We start from the raw sequence: 27,381 nt of genomic DNA, 5'->3' as shown, positions 1-27,381 counted from the left end.
CCCGTGCCACTGCGGTCCCCATCCCAATGTCAGCCAGGAATATCCCTGCCAAGGAAGTTCCCACTTCAATCCCCCGAGTCTGAATCCGACCTGGACCCATTTCTCTGGACGCAGGGCACAGGAATGGTATAATTAAAGGAAAAACTCTGAGACACGAGCCAGAGGGGGAACTATTCCCAAAAACAGAATGCTGTATCCCATTGATCAGAGGGGGAACTATTCCCAAAAACAGAATGCTGTATCCCATTGATCAGAGGGGGAACTATCTCAGAGTCTTGGGAATAGTTCCCCCTCTGATCAATGGGATACAGCATTCTGTTTTTGGGAATAGTTCCCCCTCTGATCAATGGGATACAGCATTCTGTTTTTGGGAATAGGATCACTGGGATACAGCATTCCAGGTCGGGGATAACTCTCCCTCTGGCTCGTGATCTCGGTTTTGGACACGCAGCAGAATTCCAACATTCAGGAAAACTGTATTGGAATAGACAAACAGAAGCACACATGCACGTACGCAAACACACACACACACACACATACACACACAAAACACCTGATGAACCACATATCAATTTCCTCTGAAATATTAGTGATGATAACCAAAGGCTTTTCTGCTCTTTCTTGTGTTAATGATTGGGTGAACCCAGGAGATGGGAGGGGCTAGTATATGATGAAGAGGGAATAATGGGGGAAACATCTATTAATTCAAGGTCAAAGTGTGAGAGGTCAGGGAGTCCGTGATTTTAGGAATGTCCTTTACAGGACTGAGGTCAGCTGAAGCCACAGAAAAGACCACAGGAATGGCAGCCATCTTAGAAAACAAGAAGCGACAAAAACCACACTGCTGACAAACTGAGCAAGATGTTACCACAGCTACGTCCAGCCAAACCTAATCACACACACAAGCACACACACATGCATGCATACATACATACATACACAGCCAAGCCTAACCTCCCCTGCTTTGTGACCAGGCAAAACTGAATTTTCTGTGACGGTTTGGAGCCTAGCCTCAATCATTCATGTGACTATTTCGGCAGCCATGTTTGATGCCTAACTATGACTGTGTCTGAAAAACAGAACAACCACCAAGTAATGACATGGCATTCAACACAGCAGGAAATTGAGACCTTGAATTTCTGTGGGCAGCATATTTTTTCATAAAGATATTGAACCCAACTAAAATGTTTATGATGTTTAAGTATATATGTGTGAAATGGAGCCAAACTGTAGGAGGCAAACTGATCGTTAGGATCGCCCAAAATAATCAAATCATATCAAAGTTTATTTGTCACATGTGCCGAATACAAGTGTAGACTTTACAGTGAAATGCTTACTTACAAGCCCTTAACCAAATAATAATAAAAAGTAATACAATAAGAATAACATTAATGCGGCTTTATACAGGGGCCACCGGTACTGAGTCAGTGTGCAGGGGTACAGGCTAGTTGAGGTAGTCTGTACATGTAGGTGGGTGTGAAGTGACTATGCATAGCTAAGAAACAGCGAGTAGCAGCAGTTTACAAAAGGGAGGGGGGGTCAATGTAAATTGTCCGGTGGCGATTTTATTCATTGTTCAGCAGTCTAATGGCTTGGGGGTAGAAGCTGTTGAGAAGCCTTTTAGTCCTAGACTTGGCACTCCGGTACCGCTTGCCGTGCGGTAGCAGAGAAAACAGTCTATAACGGGTGACTGGAGTCTCTGACAATTTTATGGGCTTTCCTCTGACACCGCCTATTATATAGGTCCTGGATGGAAGCTTGGCCCCAGTGATGTACTGGGCCATTCGCATTACCCTCTGAAACCGCCTTACGGTCAGATGCCGAGCAGTTGCCATACCAGGCGGTGATGCAACCGGTGAGGATGCTCTCGATGGTGCAGCTGTAGAACCTTTTGAGGATCTGGGGACCCATACCAAATCTTTTCAGTCTCCTGAGGGGGAAAAGGTCTTGTCGTGCCCTCTTCACAACTGTCTTGGTATGTTTGGACTATGATAGTTCGTTGGTGATGTGGACACCAAGGAACTTGAAGACATGAGAAAAGTACCACCTCAACTGTAACACCCATGACTAAACCCTTGCTCAGAAACCCACAGTCACACTCACACACTCATTGACTCATTTAACGTTCCTGAGAGCTCATTCCTACCAGATGCATCATGCACAAGGGCATATGCCCCTCAGATTTGTCCTGTTTTAAAAAAAAAAAAGTCATATGTTAAATGAATTACTAACATTTTTATGGACGTATTTTATCACAATTATTTTTTTAAAGATCTGTCAGCGGTACTTTGCAGAGGGGGCACACTGACTGAACCCGGCAATACCCCCCCCCTATTCTCCCTAGTAGGTGGTTCCTTCCAAGGTACACAGAGCAGAGATATTCTAGGCAATATGCTAGATACTGAGGAGAGTGTGTTGGGTGACACACTGTGTTTTATTTGATCTTAGCTGCCAGTGATGATGGGCAGGACTCCCAGGAGGTTATGTTTGTAAATTCATTTGATCAAACTATGTAGCCTATTGATTCCTTCTTGATGAATAAATAAAACAAAAATATTTGTTTATTCTCTGTATTACTAGCCAGTAGCCACCTAGCAATTTCATGAAGTTGGCTTTAGCTAGCCAGCTAGAAAGGTTACCAATCTCCCAACCTCATCACTAGAAAACCAAGCCAGGCTATCAAGCAACTTACAGTAGCTTGTTTAACTATCTTAGCTGGCATGCCTGCTGGCAAGGTTGCTAGACTTTAGAAAAGCAAACAATAACAAAATGTACTGAATAAGACTCACATTTCTTTAAATCTTTTACCCACATTTTAGCAGAGATGCAGAGAAGTGTATTTAGTTTCTTAAAAAAATAAATTAAAAAAAACAAGTCAAGAGGATACAGACAGCTCAAGAGCTATGTTTAGATATGCAGAAAAATACTTGGTTTAATTGTAATCTGACACCTTATGATAATATCATGATATTTGTGTATTAATTATAATGCCATGATATGTGCCTGTATTGATGATGTGTGGTATGATCCTGTGTACTATTGTAATGTGGATGCATTGTCATAGGCATGTTAGTGCAGTATATTGAGATGTTCTTTAAAAGTTCTTAACGTTATCAATGTGTGTCCATTCATTAAAATGACAATTGAACAGGTAAAGAGCTATGCTTAGATAACTTATGCAGACAAATATACATATTTTGACATAGAATTAAAAGCATGATGATTATGACTCTAGATTCCAGGAAAAAAAAGCTAATTTAGGTGTTTGAAAAATGCAAAAACCCCTCAGGACCACCCACCCTCCATCCTCATGTAATTCATGCCCCCTCTAAAAGAATTGGTGCCTGATTCCCACTGAAGGGGTCGGCTGTGAACACACTGTATTGACCTTTTACTCTAGTAGCCCTGAGGCCCAATATGTAATAAAAGACATTATCAGGTCATTCCATTCAGTGTGAAACTGTATTTTCCCACTGAGATAAGAGAACTCTCTTCCAGAATCTCCTCAGACATTCCCAGACACCTAAAGTCTTACTTCAATTGAAAGTTGTTGAAAGTGTTTACCAGTCTCATATTACCCAGTGTCTGTAATGAAACATTTATATATATATACACTGCTCAAAAAAATAAAGGGAACACTTAAACAACACAATGTAACTCCAAGTCAATCACACTTCTATGAAATCAAACTGTCCACTTAGGAAGCAACACTGATTGACAATAAATTTCACATGCTGTTGTGCAAATGGAATAGACAACAGGTGGAAATTATAGGCAATTAGCAAGACACCCCCAATAAAGGAGTGGTTCTGCAGGTGGGGACCACAGACCACTTCTCAGTTCCTATGCTTCCTGGCTGATGTTTTGGTCACTTTTGAATGCTGGCGGTGCTTTCACTCTAGTGGTAGCATGAGACGGAGTCTACAACCCACACAAGTGGCTCAGGTAGTGCAGCTCATCCAGGATGGCACATCAATGCGAGCTGTGGCAAGAAGGTTTGCTGTGTCTGTCAGCGTAGTGTCCAGAGCATGGAGGCGCTACCAGGAGACAGGCCAGTACATCAGGAGACATGGAGGAGGCCGTAGGAGGGCAACAACCCAGCAGCAGGACCGCTACCTCCCCCTTTGTGCAAGGAGGAGCAGGAGGAGCACTGCCAGAGCCCTGCAAAATGACCTCCAGCAGGCCACAAATGTGCATGTGTCTGCTCAAACGGTCAGAAACAGACTCCATGAGGGTGGTATGAGGGCCCGACGTCCACAGGTGGGGGTTGTGCTTACAGCCTAACACCGTGCAGGACGTTTGGCATCTGCCAGAGAACACCAAGATTGGCAAATTCGCCACTGGCGCCCTGTGCTCTTCACAGATGAAAGCAGGTTCACACTGAGCACGTGACAGACGTGACAGAGTCTGGAGACGCCATGGAGAATGTTCTGCTGCCTGCAACATCCTCCAGCATGACCGGTTTGGCGGTGGGTCAGTCATGGTGTGGGGTGGCATTTCTTTGGGGGGCCGCACAGCCCTCCATGTGCTCGCCAGAGGTAGCCTGACTGCCATTAGGTACCGAGATGAGATCCTCAGACCCCTTGTGAGACCATATGCTGGTGCGGTTGGCCCTGGGTTCCTCCTAATGCAAGACAATGCTAGACCTCATGTGGCTGGAGTGTGTCAGCAGTTCCTGCAAGAGGAAGGCATTGATGCTATGGACTGGCCCGCCCGTTCCCCAGACCTGAATCCAATTGAGCACATCTGAGACATCATGTCTCGCTCCATCCACCAACGCCACGTTGCACCACAGACTGTCCAGGAGTTGGCGGATGCTTTAGTCCAGGTCTGGGAAGAGATCCCTCAGGAGACCATCCACCACCTCATCAGGAGCATGCCCAGGCGTTGTAGGGAGGTCATACAGGCACGTGGAGGCCACACACACTACTGAGCCTCATTTTGACTTGTTTTAAGGACATTACATCAAAGTTGGATCAGCCTGTAGTGTGGTTTTCCACTTTAATTTTGAGTGTGACTCCAAATCCAGACCTCCATGGGTTGATAAATTGAATTTCCATTGATTCTTTTTGTGTGATTTTGTTGTCAGCACATTCAACTATGTAAAGAAAAAAGTATTTAATAAGATTATTTCATTCATTCAGATCTAGGATGTGTTATTTTAGTGTTCCCTTTATTTGTTTGAGCAGTATATATACATCATTCAGAGTGACTATATCACGTTGAGATTATTTTGCTTCTTAGCCATCTTATCAATTGTATCAGGTGACCGTTGGGACATTAAATACATTTTCTGAACTTAATGACTGCCATCTGTCTCCTTAATACCAAAATCTCCCCTGAAGCCTTCACCGCACAGAGGGTGGGACTTTCCCCTGGAAATGCTGATTGTTCCAGGCTCTCGTTAACCATTTCCACGCTCTCACAATCTGAGTTTTTCACCTTTTTACTTGTTCTCCAGCAGTGTCTGCACCTCAAAGTTGTATGTGTGTGTGTGTGCGGTAAAAATGATTTGAGTTTCAGTGGCTACATTCTAGGTAAGGAATTTAACACAATTTGTGGAATTTGGCCAGGAATCCATCTCCGTAGGTATTGAATTATTCTAGCAAAAGGTGTTCATATAGATCCTGTGTTTATGTCTGTCATGCTAAAGGGAAGACTAGAACACGCTCACCTTTAACCTCTATGGGCTAGGTGGCATGTCACCGTCCCACTCTATTCAACAGCCAGTGGAACAGCGTGGCGCGGAATACAAAACCTCAAAAATGCAATAATTTCAATTTTTCAAACATACGACTATTTTACACCATTTTAAAGACAAGACTCTTGTTAATCTAACCACATTGTCCGATTTCAAAAAGGCTTTACAGCGAAAGCAAAACATTAGATTATGTTAGGAGAGTTCATAGCCACAAATAATCACACAGCCATTTTCCAAGCAAGCATATATGTCACATAAACCCAAAACACAGCTAAATGAATCACTAACCTTTGATGATCTTCATCAGATGACACTCCTAGGACATAATGTTATACAATACATGCAGGTTTTGTTCAATCAAGTTCATATTTATATCCAAAAACAGCTTTTTACATTGACATGTGATGTTCAGAACATGCATTCCCACCCAAAACTTCCGGTGAATTTACTAAATTACTCACCATAAACGTTGACAAAATACATAACAATTATTTTAAGAATTATACATACAGAACTCCTTTATGCAATCGCTATGTCAGATTTTAAAATAGCTTTTCGGCGAAAGCACATTTTGCAATATTCTGAGTACATAGCTCAGCCATCACGGCTAGCTATTTTGACACCTGCCAACTTTGGGGCTCACTAAACTCAGAATTACTATTAGAAAAATTGTATTACCTTTACTGATCTTCGTCAGAATGCACTCCCAGGACTGCTACTTCCACAAGAAATGTTGTTTTTGTTCCAAATAATCCATAGTTATGTCCAAATACCTCTGTTTTGTTCGTGCGTTCAGGTCACTATCCAAAGGGTAACGCGCGAGCGCATTTCGAGACCAAAAAATTCTAAATGTTCCTTTACCGTACTTAGAAGCATGTCAAAAGCTGTTTAAAATGAATGTTTATGGTATTTTTCTCGTAAAATAGCGATAATATTCCAACCGGACAATAGTGAATTCATTCAAAGAGGAAAAGAAAAAACAGCATGGGACCGCGCATCTCCAATCTCTTTGTCACTAGGCAGACCACTGACAAACTGTGCTAGTATACTCTGCCCAGAGACAGGAGACGCCTCAATACGCTTTCTGAGGGCTTTAGAGAGCCAATGGAAGCCTTAGAAAGTGCAACGTAACCCCAGAGATACTGTAGTTTCGAAAGGGACTAGAAAGAAGAACTACAATTTCCCAGACAGCCACTTCCTGCTTGGAATTTTCTCAGGTTTTTGCCTGCCATATGAGTTCTGTTATACTCACAGACACCATTCAAACAGTTTTAGAAACTTCAGTGTTTTCTATCCAAATCTACTAATGATATGCATATTCTCGTTTCTGGGAAAGAGTAGTAACCGGTTTAAATTGGGTACGTTTTTTATCCGGCCGTGAAAATACTGCCCCCTAGCCCAGACAGGTTTTAACATACTCCCTCAAAGTGTGTGTGGGCCTCTGTTTCTCATTCCATATCCCTTTTTCCTCAGCACTTGAAACATGTTGCAAATGCCTTGTTCATATTTCATATTTTGAATGCACACTGTTTGTACGTGTTACTTTTTCCACCCTTCATAATTTATTAATAATGACGATAATAATGATATTAGTGTGTCAAACTTTCTCACTCATTGTTATTCACGATTCATTGAGGACTATCCGTAGTCATGGTAGCATCCACATTAATGTAGAAGTGTTTAGAAACATATTCTATTCTTATTTACAATAAAAGTGACTCCAAAATTACACTTTCTTTTGGTCACAAAATAATCTGAAATAAAAACAAAACGAACAGCAAATGCATCCAACAAGTTTGTTGAGTCACAAGCTTGATGTAATTGTGTGCTAGAAAAATGGGACCAAATACGACACTTTTGACTACTTTAATACACATACAGTATAAGTGAATTTGTCCCAATACTTTTGGCCCCTTTATGGGGGGGGAATATGCGCAAAAAGTGCTGTAATTTTGTAAATGGTTCACCTGATATGGATGAAATTCCCCTCAAATTAAAGCTGACAGTCTGCACGTAAACCTCAAATTCATTTCAAATCCAAAGTGCTGCAGTACAGAGTCAAAACAACCACAAACTTGTCACTGTCCCAATCCGTTTGGAGCTCACTGTATTTATGGTGTATCTATCAATGGGGCCATTGATTATTTCCTAACCTGAGCTCATTGTAAGTCCTTGACAGAAGCTGCTAAGAGGTACATGCACCTCTGGTGTCCCTCTTCTGTTTCCATTGTGACATCAGAGGTCGTACTCCAGCTTGCCGGAGAACTGGATGCAAATCACTGACTTGTGAGGTGATGTGATGAACATGGGCATCACTGCATGTAGTTTAGAGAGGATCCTGTCCACTAATGCTAATTCTATGGCTCTCTTTGTTTCTCTGTGTGTTTGTCTCTGTCACACTCAGTGAGTGATGTCACCATGCCACTCCAGTGGAATTTTACCCTAGTGACATCACATAGTCTCTCCTGTGTCTCTGTAAGAGACTGTTTGTGTATCTGGTTGGCTTCTCTCCCCTCCTCAGTCGTCAGAGAAACACTGCGCGAGCTGAGAGGTATGAAAAGCACAAGCTGAGAGGTATGAAAAGCACAAGCTGAGAGGTATGAAAAGCACAAGCTGAGATGTATGAAAACGAGCTGAGAGTGGAATATAATCTTGATTGTGCCTCATTAAATACCGCCACCCTAACAGAAGACACAATAATGAGACCAGAATGGTGATGGGGAGTATGTACTTCAGGAGGTACCTTCATTTAAAAATAGAGCACTCACAGAGAGAGAGCATTCACATATAGAGCATTCACAGATATGTGAATGTTCTCTACCTGTTAGTGCTCTCTGTGAGTGCTCTATCTGTGAATGCTCTACCTGTTAGTGCTCTATATGTGAATGCTCTCTAACAGGTAGAGAGTATTCACATATAGAGCACTAACAGGTAGAGAGTATTCACATATAGAGCACTAACAGGTAGAGAGCATTCACAAATAGAGCAGTCATGGTAGTACTCTATATGTGAATGCTCTCTACCTGTTAGTGCTCTCTGTGAATGCTCTATATGTGAATACTCTCTACCTGTGAGTGCTCTCTGTGAATGCTCTACCTGTTAGTGCTTTATATGTGAATGCTCTCAGGTAGAGCATTCACAGATAGAGCACGCACAGGTAGAGAGCATTCACATATAGAACATTCACAGAGAGCACTGACAGGTAGAGAGCACTCACAGGTAGAGCACTAACAGGTAGAGAGCATTCACATGTAGAGCATTCACAAAGGGCACTAACAGGTAGAGAGCACTTACAGGTAGAGCACTCACAGGTAGATAGCATTCACATATAGAGCATTCACAGAGAGCACTAACAGGTAGAGAGCATTCACATATAGAGCACCAACAGGTAGAGCATTCACAGGTAGAGCACTCACAGATAGAGAGCATTTACATGTAGAGCATTCATAGATAGAGCACTGACAGGTAGAGAGCATTCACATGTAGAGCACTAATAGGCAGAGCAGTAACAGATAGAGCACCAACAGGTAGAGCGCATTCACATATAGAGCATTCACAGATAGAGCACTCACAGGTAGAGAGCATTCACATATAGAGCACCAACAGGTTGAGCACTCACATATAGAGCATTCACAGATAAAGCACTCACAGGTAGAGAGCATTCACATATAGAGCACTCACAGGTAGAGCATTCACAGATAGAGAGCATTCACATATAGAGCATTCACAGATAGAGCAATCACAGGTAGAGAGCATTCACATTCACATATAGAGCATTCACAGATAGAGCACTAACAGGTAAAGAGCACTCACAACAACTATAGAGCACTCACAGGTAGAGCACTTGATACAATCTCCACTTGACCCATCAGAAGAAAACGACCTATTCCAGTCACTCTTTTTTTTCCTGTTGTGGTTTCATGCATCCTATATCCCTGTTTATTTAATCCCAAGGCTTTTCTCAGTATAGCCCAAGCATGACATCATGGGCCCAGAAAAAGGCTTTAGACACATTGTCCGTGATTTCAGTCTTCACCCAAAACCACCGTGGAATGAGGCACATGTTTTTGCCATCTCTTCATTCTTTCTGTTTTATTCTATTTTCAGCCCGGTAACAAAACAAAAACGTGACTGGCAATCAGTGGGCATCACACCCTATTTTTTTTCCCCATTGGTCAAACAAAGGCGGAAGAATTTGGCAAAGCCCAATAATTACTGTTTAACACAGCTGACCAGATTTGTCCTTCTCCTTCTCTCCTTCTCTCCCTCCCTCCTTCTCTTCTTCCCACTGTTCTAACTTCCTCTGTCTTGTTATAGTTTCTTAATTTTCATCCCCATGCCTTTCTGTTGAGTTCTTTATTATAGTCCTCTGTATTTTTGGAGGTGTTAATTTCCAGTTACTTCCCCATTTACAGTGTTTTCAGAAAGTATTCACACCCCTTGACTTTTTCCACATTTGGTTTTTCGGATAATTCCATAATGTCAAAGTGGAATGTTTTTTTTCCTTTTACAAATTAATTAAAAACGGAAAAGCTGAAATGTGAATAAGTATGCAACCCTTCTGGGCTCCCGAGTGGCGCAGCGGTCCGTCACTACAGTCTCTGGTTTGAATCCAGGCTGTATCACATATGGCCATAATTGGGAGTCCCATAGGGCGGCACACAATTGGTCCAGCATCGTCCGGGTTTGGCCGGGGTAGGCCGTCAAATTCTTGTTTACAATGTTCTTAACTGACTTGCCTAGTTAAATAAAGGTTAAATAATATAAAATAAAATGTCAAGCCTTAATAAGTTCAGGAGTAAAAATGTGCTTAACAAATCACATAGTAAGTTGCATGGACTCACTCTGTGTGCAATAATAGTGTTTAACATGATTTTTGAATGACTGCCACATCTTTTTTATTTTTTAAATGTATTTATTTAACCTTTATTTAACTAGACAAGTCAGTTAAGAACAAATTCTTATTTACAATGACGGTTTACCCCGGCCAAACCTTAACCCAGACGACGCTGGGCAAATTATGTGCCACCCTATGGGACTCCTAATCACGGCCGGTTGTGATACAGCCTGAAAATTGAACCAGGGTCTGTAGTGACACCTCTAGCACTGAGGTGCAGTGCCTTAGACCTCTGCGCCACTTGGGAGCACATCTCTGTACCCCACACATACAATAATCTGTAAGGTCCCTCAGTCGAGCAGTGAATTTCAAGCACAGATACAACCACAAAGATCAGGGAGGTATTCCAATGCCTCGCAAAGAAGGGCACCTATTGGTAGATGGCAACAACAAAAAAGGACATTGAATATGCCTTTGAGCATGGAGAAGTTATTAATTATACTTTGGATGGTGCATCAATACACCCAGTCACTACAAAGATGCAGGCGTCCTTCCTAACTCAGTTGCCGGAGAGGAAAGAAACTGCTCAGGGATTTCACCATGAGGCCAATGGTGACTTTAAAACAGTTAGAGAGTTTAATGGCTGTGATAGGAGAAAACTGAGGATGGCTCACCAACGTTGTAGTTACTCCACAGTACTAACCTAATTAACACAGTGAAAAGAACAGAATGCAAATATTCCAAAACATGCATTCTTTTTGCAATAAGGCACTAAAGTAAAACGGCAAAAAATTTGGCAAAGAAATTAACTTTATGTCCTGAATACAAAGCGTTATGTTTGGGGCAAATCCAACAAAACACATCACTGAGCACCACTTTATATTTTCAAGCTTGCTGGTGGTTGCATCATGTTATGAGTATGCTTGTCATTGGCAATGACTAGTTTAAAAAAAAAATATATAAAAATAAATGGTATCAAAGGCAATCAAACAAGCAAAGTGTTAGTATAGAGACAAAGTAGAGTTGCAATTCAACAGCTCTGTCACGACTTCCGCCAAAGTCGGTCCCTCTCCTTGTTCGGGCGGCGGTCGACGTCACCGGCCTTCTAGCCATCGCCGATCCACTTTTCATTTTGCATTTGTTTTGTCTTTGTTTTACACACCTGGTTCCAATTCCCCAATTACTTGTTCATTATTTAACCCTCTGTTCCCCATGTTTTTTGTGAGTGATTGTTTGTATGTATACGGTCCGTTATTGTGGGCTAGTTATTTGTGTTGTATTTATTGATTCCTTGAGTAAATTACGTTCCTTACTAATTTCTGCTGTCCTGCGCCTGACTCCTCCACACCAGCTACACACATGCCGAGTACAGAATCACTCACCTTGACAAATGGAGTCAACAGGAGCAGACGCCTTCCCTGTGGTGGTAGAAGAGGGCATCCAGCAGCATGCGACCATGTTGCAACGTCTGGGCACCGCCATGGATCGTGTGCTGCAGACGATGGATCGTTGGGAGAGAGGAGGAGGATTTCCAGCGCTTCCACCAGCCCCACTACCGTCGACCCCACTGTCCACCCCTCCTTCACCCAGTCCCAGCGGGATTCGGCTCGCGCTCCCGAGGGAGTATGATGGGACAGCTGCCGGATGCCAGGGATTCCTACTACAGCTGGAGCTCTACCTGGCGACCGTCCACCCGGCTCCTTCGGGACGAGAGAGCGTGTCTGCCCTCATCTCCTGCCTTTCAGGCAAAGCCCTGGAGTGGGCTAACGCCGTATGGAGTGAAGGAGACGAGGCGTTGGACCATTACGCCGAGTGAACAACTGTTCCACGTGAGGCAGGGGGACGAGGAGCTTGCAGGATTTTGCATTGGACTTCCAGACCCTGGCCGCCAACGCGGGATGGAACGACAGGGCCCTGATCGATCACTACCGGTGCAGTCTGCGTGAGGACGTCCGTCGGGAGTTGGTGTGCCGAGACACCACCCTCACGTTGGACCAGCTGGTGGACCTGTCCATCCGGCTGGACAATCTGCTGACTGCCTGCGGATGTCCGGATCGGGGCCTGTCAGTTCCATCCCCCAGCACCTCTGCTCCGACGCCCATGGAGCTGGTAGGTGCTGCACTTAGGGCGACCGGAGGAGGGGCCATTCCCTGCACCATCTGTGGCCGGTGCTGGAGGGGGTCCTCAGGGAGTCGAGGCAGCAGGCAGGACACTATCGTGTCACCCCAGGTGAGTCGGCACCAGGCTCACCCAGAGCCCCCTGTTGCTCACATGTATGTGTTTATCAAATTTCCTACGTTTTCCTCGCATGCCCAGCATGGCACTCGTAGATTCAGGCGCAGCTGGGAATTTTATTGACCGTTCTTTTGCCCAATGTTTAGGGATTCCCCTGGTTCCTGTGGATATGCCCTTCCCTGTGCACGCCCTAGATTGTTGACCATTAGGGTCAGGGCTGATTAGGAAGGCCACTGCTCCACTACACATGGTTACGCAGGAGGGTCACAAGGAGAGAATCAGTCTCTTCCTTATTAATTCTCCTGCGTTTCCCGTGGTGCTGGACCTCCCCTGGCTGGCCTGTCACGACCCCACTATTTCGTGGCAACAGAGGGCTCTCAAGGGGTGGTCACGAGAGTGCTCAGGGAGGTGTGTAGGGGTTTCCATCGGTGCGACTATGGTGGAAAGTCCAGACCAGGTCTCCACCATGCACATCCCCTCAGAATATGCCGATTTGGCTCTCGCCTTCTGTAAGAAGAAGGCGACTAAATTACCACCACATCGACGGGAGGATTGTGCGATAAATCTCCTGGTAGACGCAGCACTTCCCAGGAGTCACGTGTATCCTCTGTCACAGGAGGAGAAGGCGGCTATGGAAACATATGTCTCCGAATCCCTGGGGCAGGGATACATTCGGCCCTCCACTTCACCTGCCTCCTCGAGTTTCTTTTTTGTGAAGAAGAAGGATGGAGGTCTGCGCCCGTGTATTGATTATCGGGGTATCAATCAGATCACTGTGAGGTACAGCTACCCGCTGCCTCTTATCGCCAGTGCGATCGAGTCAATGCACGGGGCGCGCTTCTACACAAAATTGGATCTCAGGAGCACTTACAACCTGGTGCGTATCCGGGAGGGGAACAAGTGGAAGACGGCATTTAGTACCACCTCAGGGCACAATGAGTACCTCATCATGCTGTACGGGTTGATGAATGCTCCATCAGTCTTCCAGGCCTTTGTTGACGAGATTTTCCGGGACCTGCACGGGTAGGGTGTAGTGGTGTATATCGACGACATTCTGATATACTCCGCTACATGCGCCAAGCATGTGTCCCTGGTGCGCAGGGTGCTTGGTCGATTGTTGGAGCATGACCTGTACATCAAGGCTGAGAAATGTCTGTTCTTCCAACAGTCCGTCTCCTTCCTAGGGTACCGCATTTCCACTTCAGGGGTGGAGATGGAGAGTGACCGCATTTCAGCCGTGCGTAATTGGCCGACTCCAACCACGGTAAAGGAAGTGCAGCGGTTTCTAGAGTTTGCCAACTACTACCGGAGGTTTATCCGGGGTTTTGGTCAGATAGCGGCTCCCATTACCTCACTGCTGAAGGGGGGACCGGTGAGACTGCAGTGGTCGGCTGAGGCGGACAGGGCTTTTGGTCACCTGAAGGCTCTGTTTACGTCGGCTCCCATGCTGGCTCATCCGGATCCCTCTTTGGTGTTCATAGTGGAGGTGGACGCGTCCGAGGCTGGGATCGGAGCCGTGCTCTCTCAGCGCTCGGGCACGCCACCGAAGCTCCGCCCCGTGCTCTTTCTTTTCATAGAAGCTCAGCCCGGCGGAGCGAAACTATGATGTGGGGGACTGGGAGCTGTTGGCTGTTGTCAATTCTCTGAAGGCGTGGAGACATTGGCTTGAGGGGGCTAAACACCCTTTTCTCATCTGGACTGACCACCGCAATCTAGAGTACATCCGGGCGGCGAGGAGACTGAACTCTTGCCAGGCAAGGTGGGCCATGTTCTTTACCCGTTTTGTTTTCACTCTGTACTACCGACCAGGTTCGCAGAACGCTAAGGCAGACGCACTGTCCCGGATGTATGACACAGAGGAGAGGTCCATGGATTATACTCCCATACTTCCAGCCTCTTGCCTGGTGGCACCGGTGGTGTGGGAGTTGTACGCGGACATCAAGCGGGTGTTACGCACAGAGCCCACTCCTCCCCAGTGTCCAGCTGGGCGTCTGTACGTTCCGTCTGCTGTCCGCGACAGGTTGATCTATTGGGCCCTCTGATCATCCTGGCATCGGTCAGACGGTGCGTTGCCTTAGTGGGAAGTACTGGTGGTCCACCTTGGCCAAGGACGTGAGAGTTTATGTTTCCTCCTGCTTGGTGTGCGCCCAGTGCAAGGCTCCCAGGCACCTGCCCAGAGGGAAGTTACAACCCCTCCCCGTTCCACAACGGCCGTGGTCGCACCTATCGGTGGACTTCCTGACGGATCTTCCTCCCTCACAGGGCAACACCGCGATCCTGGTTGTTGTGGATCGGTTTTCTATGTCCTGCCGTCTCCTGCCTTTGCCCGGTCTCCCTACGGCCCTACAGACTGAGGAGGCCCTGTTCACTCACGTCTTCCGGCACTACAGGGTGCCTGAGGACATAGTCTCTGATCGGGGTCCCCAGTTCACGTCCAGAGTATGGAGGGCGTTCATGGAACTTCTGGGGGTCTCGATCAGCCTCACCTCAAGTTTTCACCAGGTGGAGAGAGTAAACCAGGATGTGGGTAGGTTTCTGCGGTCATATTGCCGGGACCGGCCGGGGAGTGGGCGGCATTCATCCCCTGGGCAGAGATGGCCCAAAACTCACCACGCTACTCCTCCACTAACCTCTCCCTTTTCCAGTGCGTACTGGGGTATCAGCCGGTTCTGGCACCTTGGCATCGGAGCCAGATCGAAGCTCCTGCGGTGGATGAATGGTTTAAGCGCTCGGAGGAGTCCTGGGACGCTGTTCATGTGCATCTGCAATGGGCTGTGAGGCGACAGAAGGTGAGCGCCGACCCCCACCGCAGTGAGGCCCCGGTGTTCGCACCGGGTCTGACTCTCGACCCAAAACCTGCCCCTCCGCCTGCCCTGCCGGAAGCTGGGTCCGCAGTTTGTGGGGCCATTCAAAGTCCTGAGGAGACCGAACGAGGTATGCTACAGGTTACAACTTCCCCCAGATTACCGTATGAATCCCTCGTTCCATGTGTCTCTCCTCAGGCCGGTGGTGGCTCGTCCACTTCAGGAGTCTGAGGTGTGGGAGGTTCCTCCAACCCCTCTGGACATCGAGGGGGCCCCGGCGTATGCTGTTCGAGCCATCCTGGACTCGAGGCGTCGGGCGAGGGGCCTTCAGTACCTCGTGGAGTGGGAGGGGTACGGTCCGGAGGAGAGATGCTGAGTGCCGGTGGAGGACGTCCTGGACCCTTCATTGCTGCGGGAGTTCCACCGTCTCCACCCGTCCCCGAGGTCGGTGTCGGCGTGCTGCTGGAGCCGCGCATCAAGGGGGGGGTACTGTCACGACTTCCGCCGAAGTCGGTCCCTCTCCTTGTTCGGGCGGCGTTTGGCGGTCGACGTCACCGGCCTTCTAGCCATCGCCGATCCACTTTTCATTTTCCATTTGTTTTGTCTTTGTTTTACACACCTGGTTTCAATTCCCCAATTACTTGTTCGTTATTTAACCCTCTGTTCCCCCATGTTTTTTTGTGAGTGATTGTTTGTATGTATACGGTCCGTTATTGTGGGCTAGTTATTTGTGTTGTATTTATTGATTCCTTGAGTAAATTACGTTCCTTACTAATTTCTGCTGTCCTGCGCCTGACTCCTCCACACCAGCTACACACAGGCCGATTACAGGCTCAAACACAAGACGTATGTGGCAGGGTCTACAGTCAATCACGGATTACATTTTAAAAAACAGCCCCGTCGCAGACATCAAAGTCTTGCTCCCAGACAAATTAAACAACTTCTTTGCTCGCTTTGAGGACAATACAGTGCCACTGACACGGTTCGCTACCAAAGCCTGTGGGCTCTCCTTCACCTCCACCCTACCTGATACCCTAGACCCACTTCAATTTACCTCCCGCCCCAATAGGTCCACTGACGATGCAATTGCCATCACACTGCCCACTGCCCACTGCCCAATCCCATCTGGACAAGAGGAATACCTATGTAAGAATGGTATTCATTGACTACAGCTCAGCATTGAACACCATAGTACCCTCCAAACTCGTAATTAAGCTTGAGAGCCTGGGTCTCAACCCCGCCCTGTGCAACTGGGTCCTGGACTTCCTGACGGGCCGCCCACAGGTGGTGATGGTAGGAAGCAACATCTCCACCCCGCTGATCCTCAACACTGGGGCTCCACAAGGGTGCGTTCTCAGCCCTTTCCTGTACTCCTTGTTCACCCATGACTGCGTGGCCATGCACGCCTCCAACTCAATCATCAAGTTTGCAGACGACACTACAGTGGTAGGCTTGATTACCAACAACGACGAGACGGCCTACAGGGAGGAGGTGAGGGCTCTGGGAGTGTGGTGTCAATAACCACTCACTCAACGTCAACAAAACAAAGGAGATGATCGTGGACTTCAGGAAACAGCACATCGACAAGACAGTAGTGGAGAAGGTGGAAAGTTTTAAGTTCCTCGGCATACACGTCACCGACAAACTGAAATAGTCCACCCATACAGACAGAGTGGTGAAGAAGGCGCAACAGCACCTCTTTAACCTCAGGAGGCTGAAGAAATTTACCTTGTCATCTAAAACACTCACAAACTTTTACAGATGCACAATCGAGAGCATCCTGTCGGGCTTTATCACCGCCTGGTACGGCAATTGCACTGCCCTCAACCGCAAGGCTCTCCAGAGGGTAGCCTGCAGCATACCACCCTGCATCCCACTGCTGGTTTGTTTCTGAAGTTAAGCAGGTTGTCCTGGTTGGTCCCTAGATGGGAGACCAGATGCTGCTGGAAGTGATGTTGGAGGGCCAGTAGGAGGCGCACTCTTTCCTCAGGTCAAAAAAAAAATCCCAATGCCCCAGGGCAGTGATTGGGGACATCGCCCTGTGTAGGGTGCCGTCTTTCGGATGGGACGTTAAACGGGTGTCCCGACTCTCTGTGGTCACTAAAGATCCCATGGAACTTATCGAAAGAGTAGGGGTGTTAATCCCGGTGTCCTGACTAAATTCCCAATCTGTCCCTCATGCCATCACGGTCACCTAATCATCCCCAGCTTCCAATTGGCTCATTCATCCCCCTTCCTCTCCCCTGTAACTATTCCCCAGGTCATTGCTGTAAATGAGAATGTGTTCTCAGTCAATTTACCTGGTAAAATAACAGTAAAATAAACAAATAAATAAAAGGGTAGTGTGGTCTGCACAACGCATCACCGGGGGCAAACTTCCTGCCCTCCAGGACACCTACAGCACCCGATGTCACAGGAAGGCCAAAAAGATCATCAAGGACAACAACCACCCGAGCCACTGCCTGTTCACCCCGCTATCATCCAGAAGGCGAGGGCAGTACAGGTTATCAAAGCTGGGATTGAGAAGCTGTTTTCAGTCTCTATCTTAAGACCATCAAACTGTTAAACAGCCATCACTAACTTAGAGAGGCTGCTGTCAACATACAGACTCAAATCTCTGGCCACTTAAATAAACTGACATAATAAAGGTATCACTAGCCACTTTAATAAATGGACTTAATAACGGTATCACTAGCCACTTTAATAAATGGACTTAATAACGGTATCACTAGCCACTTTAATAAATAGACTTAATAACGGTATCACTAGCCACTTTAATAAATGGACTTAATAACGGTATCACTAGTCACTTTAATAAATGGACTTAATAACGGTATCACTAGCCACTTTAATAAATGGACTTAATAACGGTATCACTAGCCACTTTAATAAATGGACTTAATAACGGTATCACTAGCCACTTTAATAAATGGACTTAATAACGGTATCACTAGTCACTTTAATAAATGGACTTAATAACGGTATCACTAGCCACTTTAATAAATGGACTTAATAACGGTATCACTAGTCACTTTAATAAATGGACTTAATAACGGTATCACTAGCCACTTTAATAAATGGACTTAATAACGGTATCACTAGCCACTTTAATAAATGGACTTAATAACGGTATCACTAGTCACTTTAATAAATGGACTTAATAACGGTATCACTAGCCACTTTAATAAATGGACTTAATAACGGTATCATTAGTCACTTTAAATAACAGCACTTTAATAATGTTTACATATCCTACATCACTCACCTCATATGTATATACTGTACTCTATACCATCTACTGCATCTTGCCTATACCGCACGGCCATCGCTCATCCATATATTTATATGTACATATTCTTATTCATCCCTTTACATTTGTGTGTATTTGTGTCTATAAGGTAGTTGTTGTGAATTTGTTAGATTACTTGTTAGATATTACTGCATTGTTGGAACGAGAAGCACACGCATTTCGCTACACTCGCATTAACATTGCTAACCATGTGTATGTGACCAATACAATTGTATTTTATTTGGTATAGAGCTAAGCACAGGCAACATCCCAGAAACCTGGTTCAGTCTGCTTTCTAACAGACGCTGGGAGACGAATTCACCTTTCAGCTGGACAATAACCGAAAACACAAGGCCAAATATACAGTGGAGTTGCTTACAGAGAGCACACTGAATGTTCCTGAGTGGCCTAGTTACAGTGTTTACTTAAATTGGCTTGAAAATCTATGGCAAGACTTGAAAATGCCTGCAATGATGAACAACCAATTTGACAGAGCTTGAAAAACATAATAATGTGCAAATGTTGTACAATCCAGCTGTGCAAAGCTTTTAGAGACTTACCCAGAATGATTCACAGCTTAGAGATTTACCCAGAAAGACTCACAGCTCTTAGAGACTTACCCAGAATGATTCACAGCTAAGAGACATACCCAGAAAGACTCACAGCTCTTAGAGACTTACCCAGAATGATTCACAGCTTAGAGACATACCCAGAAAGACTCACAGCTCTTAGAGACTTACCCAGAATGATTCACAGCTTAGAGACATACCCAGAATGATTCACAGCTTAGAGACTTACCCAGAATGATTCACAGCTTAGAGATTTACCCTGAAGGATTCACAGCTTAGAGACTTACCCAGAATGATTCACAGCTTAGAGACTTACACAGAATGATTCACAGCTTAGAGATTTACCCAGAAGGATTCACAGCTTAGAGACTTACCCCGGAAAGACTCACAGCTCTTAGACTTACCCAGAAAGACTCACAGCTCTTAGAGACTTACACAGAAAGACTCACAGGTCTTAGAGACTTACCCAGAAAGACTCACGGCTGTAACACAACAAAATGTGGAATAAGTCAAGGGGTATGAATACTTTCTGAAGGCACGGTATTCCCCAGTCCATCTCTCCATTTATGCCTGCCGCTCCATGCCTCTCTCCCTCTCTATGCCCCTCCTTGCCTCTTTCCCTCTCTGTGCCCCTCTCTGTGCCCCTCTCTGTGCCTCTCTCCCTCTCTGTGCCTCTCCTTGCCTCTCTCCCTCTCTGTGCCTCTCCTTGCTTCTCTCCCTCCCTGTGCCTCTCCTTGCTTCTCTCCCTCCCTGTGCCTCTCCTTGCTTCTCTCCCTCCCTGTGCCTCTCCTTGCTTCTCTGCCCTCAAAGCGGCGCGGCACATGGCTGGTACGGGCCGGGAAACGAGAAGGATATGAAAACTGAAAAATACAGACAATAAACTACAATCACAGGACTGTTAGCTCTGAGACCAAGACTGAGGGAATTCAGGGGAAATGAAGTGATATTGAAGAGGGAAGACAGACTATAGACAGAGAAAGGTGGATAGAGAGACACGGACAGAGGAGAGGGGAAAGGTGGATAGAGAGACATGTACAGAGGAGAGGGGAAAGGTGGATAGAGAGACATGTACAGAGGAGAGGGGAAAGGTGGATAGAGAGACACGGACAGAGGAGAGGGGAAAGGTGGATAGAGGAGAGGGGAAAGGTGGATAGAGAGACATGGACAGAGGAGAGGGGAAAGGTGGATAGAGAGACATGGACAGAGGAGAGGGGAAAGGTGGATAGAGAGACACGGACAGAGGAGAGGGGAAAGGTGGATAGAGGAGAGGGGAAAGGTGGATAGAGAGACATGGACAGAGGAGAGGGGAAAGGTGGATAGAGAGACATGGACAGAGGAGAGGGGAAAGGTGGATAGAGAGACACGGACAGAGGAGAGGGGAAAGGTGGATAGAGGAGAGGGGAAAGGTGGATAGAGAGACATGGACAGAGGAGAGGGGAAAGGTGGATAGAGAGACACGGACAGAGGAGAGGGGAAAGACGGACACATGAACAGAAAGAGAGAGGAGAGACTGAGTTCTAGAAATGGAGAAAGGGAATGAGTCTGAATTGGTTAGAGGGATGGAGGAGAGATGGGAGAGATGGAGAGAGAGGTAGTGAGGGGGATGGAAGAGGGATGGGAGAGAGAGAGGAGTAGTGAGAGGGATGGGAGAGAGAGGGGAGAGATGGAGAGAGGGGTAGTGAGAGGTGAGGTGAGTAGATAGTAGAAAGTGTTCAGTTATTTCTGAGAGACGGAGAGAGGGGTAGTGAGAGGTGAGGTGAGTAGATAGTAGAAAGTGTTCAGTTATTTCTGAGAGACGGAGAGAGTGGTAGTGAGAGGTGAGGTGAGTAGATAGTAGAAAGTGTTCAGTTATTTCTGAGCGGCAGGAGTAGCTGTTGGACGTGGTGTCCTCAGCATTCCATAGAGTTAGAAGATGTGTAGAGCAAGGAGCAGGTCACCTCTCTGTCACTACCAGGTGATCTCTCTGACTCTACCAGGTCACCTCTCTGTCTCTACCAGGTCACCTCTCTGTCTCTACCAGGTCACCTCTCTGTCTCTACCAGGTCACCTCTCTGTCTCTACCAGGTCACCTCTCTGTCTCTACCAGGTCACCTCTCTGTCTCTACTGATACTGTCCTCTGGGTCCTTCTCTCCAAGGAGCAGGTCACCTCTCTGTCTCTACCAGGTCACCTCTCTGTCTCTACCAGGTCACCTCTCTGTCTCTACCAGGTCACCTCTCTGTCTCTACTGATACTGTCCTCTGGGTCCTTCTCTCCAAGGAGCAGGTCACCTCTCTGTCTCTACCAGGTCACCTCTCTGTCTCTACCAGGTCACCTCTCTGTCTCTACTGATACTGTCCTCTGGGTCCTTCTCTCCAAGCAGACACAATGAACCCAAGGCCAGGCCACTGCCTGTGTTACATGACTAATACTGGTTAGACTGGAATGGTTTGGTTCTCCATGGGTGTTGGGGAGGTGAGGTTCAGATGGCTGTATCAGTCCTCCCACTGAAACACAAAAGCTCTGCTTTGGACCAGAATAGGAGACAAAGCAGAAGACATTTAGGTCAATGTTCTTTGGTTTCACTCCTAGAGACCCTTCAAAGGATACAGTTGGGGTGTTAGTGCTGGAGTCTACCAGAAATGGTCACACCCCATGGCTCCTAAAAGTCCAACCAGGTCACCCTGGTGAGCGGACGCTTCTAAACCATTTCAATTTGTTACTTCACACGTTACAAAACGGCAACTCTTATTTTTCAGTTTTTTCTTCTTCTCCCTAGAGTGGTTGTTGTTTTATTGATGTTAGGTTTTTTTTCTCAAGCACTCCCAAAGCCACAGCTCCCTCGGCATTATAGCAGTGTGGCATTATGCCTGGCCAACGACCTGTAATTAGCCTACATCCAGCCTTTATAGCCTTTTAACGAAGGGTCTAAATATAACCCCCTATCGGCAGGGAGGCTAATGTAAGCCTGTGTCGACCTCTACTCTCTCTCTTTCTCTCTCTCTTCTCTACTCTACTCTTTCTCTCTCTCTGTCCTTCTCTCTATCCATGTTTCACTCTCTGTTGCCTTCAGTTTGGAGAGGCAACCCATCTCATTGTTTTGTGTTGTTTTTTCAAAGTGGTGGTTTTTAAATTCTCCGTTTATCATTGTCCCTGAAATTATTCTCCGGAACCCTGTCATTTGACACAACGGCCATGTTTACGTTTAGGTCCTCGGCCCAAAATCAAAAACTCGTTACATGTTTTGAATGTACTTGTGTGTACAAAGAGACTGTTTGGCGTTGGCTCAGAGACATTAATCTGCCTGCAGAGGTTGTTTCTGGAAGTCTGTGTGTGTGTGTGTGTGTGTGTGTGTGTGTGTGTGTGTGTGTGTGTGTGTGTGTGTGTGTGTGTGTGTGTGTGTGTGTGTGTGTGTGTGTGTGTGTGTGTGTGTGTGTGTGTGTGCTCATCGGTCATCCTGGTGGTGTTCTGTGTAATGCTACTGCAGCTCCAATCCTCTCATTACAGAGGGAAGGATGGGCTGCTTCCCAGACCGGTGTTCACTTATTTAACAGCCGAGAGACACACACACACACACACTCCACTTCCCTCCGTTCACTCACGTTACATGCATGTACACAGATATACTGTAGCATACAAATACACACTTCAATTCAGTGTGTGTGTGTGTGTGCGTGTGTGTGTGTGTGTGTGTGTGTGTGTGTGTGTGTGTGTGTGTGTGTGTGTGTGTGTGTGTGTGTGTGTGTGTGTGTGTGTGTGTTTAAGGTGAGCCCAGTACTGGACAGTGTGATCTTACCCCCAGACCACATAGCAAAACATGTTAGTTAGTGTCAGCGGTCATAACTAACACTTTACCCCACCTAATTACTGTGTGTGTGTGTGTGCATGGGTGTGGGGGTGTGTGTCTGGGTGGGTGAGCTGAGGGCCTGTGGGTCTGTATAGGGGCAGGGCCTGTGGGTCTGTAGGCAGGAAGGGGTGTGGCTGTTGTGACAGTATAAGTGATGACAGTTAGTCAGTCACAGGTACACTGCAGCCAGCCTAGTCTGAGAGAGAGAATACCTTCAGTGTGTGTATGCAAATGGTGACTGGTACACTGTAGCATAGCCCGTTCCGCTCTGAGTACTCTGTAGGAGTAGGCAGTTTAAGTGTGTGTGAAGGTGTGTGCACTATCCCTTTGCCTGTATCAGGGACTACTCTGCTCGACTGAGAGACAACAGTGTATGTGTCTCCCTGGCTCAGCATTCTGTCAGCATCTGTAGCATCCTCAGTCTGTTGCTAGGACAACTGAGCCCAAGTCCACTGTCAGTCTGGGGTGAGTTTGCCTACACACACACACACACTCTCTCTCTCTCTCTCTCTCTCTCTCTCTCTCTCTCTCTCTCTGTATTCCTTTCTTTCTTTTTGTCCATCTCTTTCTCTCTGTTTCTCCCTCTCTCTCCTCTCTCTCTCTGTTTATCCCTCTCTCCCTTTCTCCCTCTCTCTCTCTTGTGTTTTAAACTCTGTGTTTAGTGAGGAAGGCAGTTTTATTGACCACAGAGAGGAGAGGAATCCTCTGAAAGTTCCTTTATTTAGCTGCTGGACAACTTTACACTCTGTTTCTCAGTGGGACGGCACAGAAAAGGTGGGAGGGAGAGAGGGAACAAGAGAGAGGGAAGGAAAGACATAGAAGGAGGGAGGGAGAGAGGGAACAAGAGAGAGGGAAGGAAAGACAGAGAAGGAGGGAGGGAGAGAGGGAACAAGAGAGAGGGAAGGAAAGACAGAGAAGGAGGGAGGGAGAGAGCGGTGCAAAGAGAGAGGGAAGAAAGGAAATTGGGCATTTGAAGTCAGAAGAGTCAAACGGCTCACATCTCTCCTGATGTCCAGCGTTCAGGTGGGTTGGATCAGCCTCTGTAGGAGGTATAGATGGAGCCGGCAGACTCAGGTTACCGAAGGCGTATTATTGTAGTGTTATGACTGCTTAGATGTGTGTTATCTTCCCATTTTACTTGAGTTCTTGATACAACCTGTTACAGGTATTGTGGTGATGGTGTAATATGCATCTCTCTTACAGAAGACTAATCATCCATAATCTAAAAGACAGTTGAGATTTTGTAATTGAAGTGTAGCCCAGTTGGTATAGCAACGGCAGGATAGTGTGTTTGATTCCCAGGACCACCCGAACATAAAATGTGCATCAATGACTCTAAGTCGTTGTGGATAAAAGCCTCTTAAATGGCATATTATTATTCCTTGTTTTGGCGCTGTTTATTGTGTGTGTGCATGTGTGTAGGGTGGCAGGTAGCCTAGCAGTTAAGAGCTTTGGGCCAGTAACCGAAAGGTCGCTGGTTCGAATCGCAGGGTCGACTATATGAAAAATCTGTCTGTGCCCTTGAGTGATTGTTCCTGTAAATCACTCTGGATAAGAGCATCTGCTAAATGACTACAATGTAAATGTGTGTGTGTGTGTGTGTGTGTGTGTGTGTGTGTGTGTGTGTGTGTGTGTGTGTGTGTGTGTGTGTGTGTGTGTGTGTGTGTGTGTGATGATTGCGTTCCTAGCAGGTCTCTAGATGTACTCTGGTCCAATGAGAAGTCAGTTCTGAACTACAGGGTCACAGAGAGGAAATGATCTGTTCACAGTCACAGTTCTATCCTGTCTGTGACTTGAGGTCGTTCCTTTGTTTCACTGCAGTACTTTACTGTGTTCTGCCCTCTAAACTTTCAACTGGTCAGAGGACACGTAAAACAGGTTTTAGATGGTGGGCGTGTGTTTGCGTGCGTGCGTGCGTGCGTGTTTGCGTGCGTGTGTGTGTGCACGTCTAGAAGCAGCGGCAGGATGAGTGGGGTGGTGGTGGGTTAATGGGTTTGTAGGAACATAACTGTGATATAATTATATGATATATTCTGAGAAACCTCAATGACCAAACAATCTATCTGTGTCTCTGCTATCAGCTCAGTATACCCCTGTGTCCACTGTCCATCAACACTGGCTGTTACATCTAAATACTATTTACCAGCCAGGGCCTGTCTCTCAGTCAATGTTGTGACAGTATGTGTCATGTTGGGTTGTTACTGTAATGATTCAGGTGTGTGTAATGTTGGGTTGTTACTGTAATGATTCAGGTGTGTGTCATGTTGGGTTGTTACTGTAATGATTCAGGTGTGTGTAATGTTGGGTTGTTACTGTAATGATTCAGGTGTGTGTCATGTTGGGTTGTTACTGTAATGATTCAGGTGTGTGTCATGTTGGGTTGTTACTGTAATGATTCAGGTGTGTGTGTCATGTTGGGTTGTTACTGTAATGATTCAGGTGTGTGTCATGTTGGGTTGTTACTGTAATGATTCAGGTGTGTGTGTCATGTTGGGTTGTTACTGTAATGATTCAGGTGTGTGTCATGTTGGGTTGTTACTGTAATGATTCAGGTGTGTGTTCATGTTGGGTTGTTACTGTAATGATTCAGGTGTGTGTGTCATGTTGGGTTGTTACTGTAATGATTCAGGTGTGTGTCATGTTGGGTTGTTACTGTAATGATTCAGGTGTGTGTGTCATGTTGGGTTGTTACTGTAATGATTCAGGTGTGTGTCATGTTGGGTTGTTACTGTAATGATTCAGGTGTGTGTCATGTTGGGTTGTTACTGTAATGATTCAGGTGTGTGTCATGTTGGGTTGTTACTGTAATGATTCAGGTGTGTGTCATGTTGGGTTGTTACTGTAATGATTCAGGTGTGTGTGTCATGTTGGGTTGTTACTGTAATGATTCAGGTGTGTGTCATGTTGGGTTGTTACTGTAATGATTCAGGTGTGTGTGCATGTTGGGTTGTTACTGTAATGATTCAGGTGTGTGTCATGTTGGGTTGTTACTGTAATGATTCAGGTGTGTGTCATGTTGGGTTGTTACTGTAATGATTCAGGTGTGTGTCATGTTGGGTTGTTACTGTAATGATTCAGGTGTGTGTCATGTTGGGTTGTTACTGTAATGATTCAGGTGTGTGTGTCATGTTGGGTTGTTACTGTAATGATTCAGGTGTGTGTCATGTTGGGTTGTTACTGTAATGATTCAGGTGTGTGTGTCATGTTGGGTTGTTACTGTAATGATTCAGGTGTGTGTCATGTTGGGTTGTTACTGTAATGATTCAGGTGTGTGTCATGTTGGGTTGTTACTGTAATGATTCAGGTGTGTGTCATGTTGGGTTGTTACTGTAATGATTCAGGTGTGTGTCATGTTGGGTTGTTACTGTAATGATTCAGGTGTGTGTGTCATGTTGGGTTGTTACTGTAATGATTCAGGTGTGTGTGTCATGTTGGGTTGTTACTGTAATGATTCAGGTGTGTGTGTCATGTTGGGTTGTTACTGTAATGATTCAGGTGTGTGTCATGTTGGGTTGTTACTGTAATGATTCAGGTGTGTGTCATGTTGGGTTGTTACTGTAATGATTCAGGTGTGTGTGTCATGTTGGGTTGTTACTGTAATGATTCAGGTGTGTGTGTCATGTTGGGTTGTTACTGTAATGATTCAGGTGTGTGTAATGTTGGGTTGTTACTGTAATGATTCAGGTGTGTGTCATGTTGGGTTGTTACTGTAATGATTCAGGTGTGTGTTCATGTTGGGTTGTTACTGTAATGATTCAGGTGTGTGTCATGTTGGGTTGTTACTGTAATGATTCAGGTGTGTGTCATGTTGGGTTGTTACTGTAATGATTCAGGTGTGTGTCATGTTGGGTTGTTACTGTAATGATTCAGGTGTGTGTGTCATGTTGGGTTGTTACTGTAATGATTCAGGTGTGTGTCATGTTGGGTTGTTACTGTAATGATTCAGGTGTGTGTGTCATGTTGTTGCTGGAGAATCATGATGTAATCAGAGTTTCTTTATCTCTTCAGGCAAAACCAAACTTTTTGATTATGCATTCAATTTTCTCCCTGACTATAGCTCACCTGTTGTCCCATGATCCTCTCTGTTCTACCTGGCTGCCTGTAGCTCACCTGTTGTCCCA

At 46.0% G+C, this 27,381-nt stretch overlaps 1 protein-coding gene across 1 annotated transcript in view; it reads left to right on the top strand.

The window, feature by feature from the left end:
* LOC106613202 (tumor necrosis factor receptor superfamily member 19L) overlaps positions 1–27,381 on the top strand; it is a 63,673-nt gene that overhangs the window by 9,346 nt on the left and 26,946 nt on the right. The gene's annotated exons all lie outside the window — the stretch shown is intronic.

The sequence above is a fragment of the Salmo salar genome, chromosome ssa09 (assembly GCF_905237065.1).
Source record: "Salmo salar chromosome ssa09, Ssal_v3.1, whole genome shotgun sequence".
In the NCBI taxonomy this organism is placed as follows: domain Eukaryota; kingdom Metazoa; phylum Chordata; class Actinopteri; order Salmoniformes; family Salmonidae; genus Salmo; species Salmo salar.
The sequence above is the reverse complement of the archived record's forward strand: the minus strand, read 5'-3'. Positions and strand labels throughout refer to the sequence as shown.